Below are 4,257 nucleotides of genomic sequence, written 5' to 3'. Positions count from 1 at the left end.
ATGCTAGAAAGAACATTGGTCCTTTTTTGGTGTTTCTATTGTGTTTATTTTATTCATTCGATTCCACATATAAGTGAAATCATGATGGAAATTTTAACTTGGGAGTTTCTTCAGTTTGATTTTCTTTTATCCCCTGAAGAACTTTGGATCCCTCTTCTTTCTGGTCCTTATGGAGATATGATGATGAGTTTCAGAGTTTTACTTTAGCTTTGGCCTGGCAGCTCCCTAATTCCCTGTTTCTGGGAATTTCTCCTGGGCTCCATGCTGTGTAGCCCCAGGCAAGATAAACCATATGTGCACATCTCTGGGGAGGGGTGTGTGTGGGGGGAGGGAGGGAGGGAGGGAGGGAGGGAGGGAGGGAGGAAGAGAGAGAGAGAGAGAGAGAGAGAGAGAGAGAGAGAGAGAGAGAGAGAAGGAAGACCAGGAGGAGGAGGAGGAGGAGGAGGAGGAGAGAGGAAGGAAAGAGAGGAGAGAAGAGCACATTGGTCTTGAATTCAAATACCTGAACCTCCACTTAGAAGCTGTGTGACATTAGGCAAACCCCTTAACCTCTGTGGGTTTCATTTATCTATAAATCAAGGAGAGGGATGTTGTGAGAACAAAAAAGATAAGTCAATGTGAAAGTGCTGGTATACAAGACTCTTCATAAATGATGGTTGAAGTGAAGGTTTTCGTTTCACATCTTAAAGGAGAGAATAACTGGGAGATTCAACACAAATAATGCAGAGCCTCCGCAGCGTCACAATGCCCTCCCCCTCCCCCCTTTCTCCAGCAGCTACAGCTCTTTCCCACTGGAATTTGCTGGCCCAGCTCAGAGCATGCTGCCATCTGCTGGGAGGAAGGTAGAGTGACACCAAAGCTTTGACACCGGCCATGGTGAGGAACAACCTGGGAAAGGGGAAGCAGGGACCCAACTCCCCCGCGCTGTGATTCTTACCCTTTAAGACAGGTGCCCCTCTCACCCTGGCCAGCAGTTCGTCAGAAAAATAAGATTTCAATCAATTTTTCTTTTGAAAAGTGACAGGATATGATTTAGCCTTTAAAAGGAAAGAAATTGCCCCCTTTCTCCAGCTGCCAGTAAGGTGCTGGGTTCTTCCGAGGAAGCTACGGCCGCGTTGGGGTGAGGCCCTCCGGGGACTAGCACCGCTCCCGGCAGCGCTCGCCCAGCACTCACCCTCACCATGGCCGCAGTCTGGAAGCTCGCCTGCATCTACTCGGCCCTGATCCTGCACGAGGATGAAGTGGCTGTGACGGAGGATAAGATCAACGCCCTCATTAAAGCCGCTGGTGTAAATGCTGAACCTTTCTGGCCAGGCTTGTTTGCAAAGGCTCTGGCCATTGTCAACATTGGGAGCCTCATCTGCAATGTAGGGGCTGGGGGACCCTGGTCCTGCCCCCTCCACCGCTGCCCCAGCTGCTGCCCCAGCCGAGGAGAAGAAAGTGGAAGCAAAGAAAGAAGAATTTGAGGAGTCTGATGATGACATGGGCTTTGGTCTTTTTGACTAAACTAGCTCTTTTGTAACACATTCAATAAAAGCTGATCTCTGTTGCAAAAATAAAACAAACAAAGAACAAAAACAAAAAAAAAAAAAGGAAGGAAATTCTACCCTGGCCCAAGCGGCTCAGTTAGTTGAGCATCATCCCATTCACTGAAAGGTTGCCGGTTGGATTCCAAGTCAGGGCACATGCCAGGGTTGCTGGGCTCAATTCCAGGGAGGGGGCATGCAGGAGGCAGCTGACAGCTGCTCAGCTCTCACATCAATGTTTCTTTCTCGCTCTCCCTCTCCCATTCTCTCTAAAAACCAATAAAATTTTTGTAATAAAAGTAAATTACAACATGGATGAACCTCAAGGACATTGTGTTAAGTAGTCTCACACACACACACACACACACACACACACACAAGACAAATAATGACAATCCCACTTTCATGAGGTAACTGACGTAGTCAAAGTCACAGAAACAGAAAGTAGAATGGAGGTGGCAAGCGGGTGGGGGTAGGGAGAAACAGGGAGTAGTTTAATGGATGTACAATTTCAGGTTTGCAAGATGAGAAGTTCTGGAGTTGGTTGCACAATAATGTAAATATGCCTTACATTGTTAAACTGTATGGTTAGAATGGTAACTGTTATATTATGTATATTTTACCACAATAAAAAAAAAACACATCAATAAGCAATAGGGATGAGCACATGGTCGGTGCTTGACTTCATGACAGAATCCTGGTAAATATTTACTGAATGAAGATGAAAGGAAATGATGCTGACACATGGCCACAGACAACAGGGTGAACATGAGAATGGACACCTTTCCTTTCCCAGGAAAGCCTTCCAAGCAAAAGCCATTAGTCACAACGACCTTGTGGTGATAAACCAGTCTCTTTCCTATTCTCACCTCTAAACTAAAAAAAAAATTATTTTTTTTATTTCATCTGGTAACAGCATGGCATCAAATCCAGCCTGAGCCAGAATGTTCTATTGATTCCAGGGTTGCAAGTTCCCAGATCACAGAACTTCAGAACTGTGGGGGCTCTGAGCAGCTGGTGAGATCTGAGGTATATATTCTACTTAATAAGAATTTTATGAATATGTAAGACATTTAATTTTTTAAATTTTTAAAATATATATTTTTATTGATTTCAGAGAGGAAGGGAGAGGGAGAGATAGAAACATCAATGATGAGAGAATCATTGATCGGCTGCCTCCTGCACGCCCCCCAGAGGATCAAGCCCGCAACTGGTTCATAGGTCAACGCTCAACCACTAAGCCATGCCGGCCGGGCTGTATATATAAGACATTTTAAATAATCACTGCAAAAGCCACAGCTGGAAAGAGGTGAGTCCAAGGCCTGACCTTTTACCTTCAGAACCCCCCCCCCCACACACACACACACACCTCCCATTCTTCCACTCCCACAGCAGCAGGCAGAGCGTGGCAGCTTCCTCCCCTCAGCTGCTAGTGGACAAGGTCACTGCTCTGCAAGAGGAGTTTCTCCTTGTGGTCAGTGACCCTTGAGGCCCATCAGCCATAAGATAAGAGGGCAGTTGAGTCTGTTCACAGCAGGGCTCAGCCCTGAGGCAGGTGTCAGATTCTCCAGGGGAAGTAAGGCGGAGTACAAAGAGAGCAGGAGCCCCAAAGGCACCCCAGCTGGCTCTGCTACTGCCTGGGAATCTCCTGGAGGCCCTGAGGGGGCCCTGAAGTCCAGCCTTTGAGCAGCCCTGTCTCCCTCCAACTTCCCCACCTGATTGCCTGACTGTCCAGTCCCACCCAGAGGTAGAGCCAGAGGGACACAGGATGCCAGGCTGTAGCAGACACGTAGTGACAGTGCAGGGAGAATTCACCACAAGGGGATCTAGTTTATTGACCCACAACCCCTAGGATTCCTGGGCTTGGAGTGCTTCCTGAACTGCCCCTGAGCACGTCTAACCCAGCAGGATGGAGAGGGGAGCTCATGAGTGGAAGCCCAAGTCTAGGGGAGGGAAGGGGAGAAGGGATGTGCAAAGAGCCAGGAACTGAATCTGAAACATTACATCACACCTATTCACACCTGCTAGGCAGTTTGAATAACCAGTTGCTTTAGATGTCTGGGAGTGGGTCTGTTTCCATGTGTCAAGAACACCATATCCTCTCCCAACGCCTTGCAAAGGACATTCCTTCCCCCTCATCCCCAGGGGTGGGGCGAGATAAGAGAAGTCAGCAGCTTTCCCCACCCACCCTGCCAAACCTGCAGGGTTTCTCACTTTGGGGAACACTTGCAGTGGCTCAGGGGTCTGAACAGCACCATCCTGGCTCATCACAGAAGCATAAGGTTCCCCAGGGGCCGCTGGCCTTTATCTGAAGTCTCCAGAGCAGCCTCCTCATCTGGTGGGTTTGAAGAACTACCTTCTAGTTACACCAAATCTGACACACCCAGAGACTTGAGCAAGCTTCTGTTCCATCGTCCTCTTTGAGGAGGGGCTCCAAATTTCAAGTGGATGGTATCTGAGCACCCACAGGCTGCCCAGGTCCTGTGGAGGTGGGTGGGATAGGATGGTGGGGGGCAAGAATTACATCTTCCAGAGACAAGTACAGACAGTGGATGGACCCTTCCCAGGGGCAGAACCCCGTATTTTACAGGTCTCATGCTTCACCCACTAACATATCATTGGGGGAAAGCGGATGACCACGGAACTCTCATCCAAACTGGAACACTTAGGATAGCAAACGGGGAGCCGTTCTTAATTTTCTGAGACACAGCACAAACCAAGACAGTCCCAG

At 48.4% G+C, this 4,257-nt stretch overlaps 1 pseudogene; it reads left to right on the top strand.

Annotated features, from left to right (window-relative positions):
* Positions 1 to 1,065: 1,065 nt before the first annotated feature.
* LOC102436568 lies at positions 1,066 to 1,507 on the top strand (annotated as a pseudogene).
* Positions 1,508 to 4,257: the final 2,750 nt, after the last annotated feature.

This window comes from Myotis lucifugus, unplaced genomic scaffold (genome assembly GCF_000147115.1).
Source record: "Myotis lucifugus unplaced genomic scaffold, Myoluc2.0 scaffold_85, whole genome shotgun sequence".
Taxonomy (NCBI): Eukaryota; Metazoa; Chordata; class Mammalia; order Chiroptera; family Vespertilionidae; genus Myotis; species Myotis lucifugus.
Note: the sequence above shows the minus strand (reverse complement) of the source record. Positions and strands in the feature narration are given on the sequence as shown.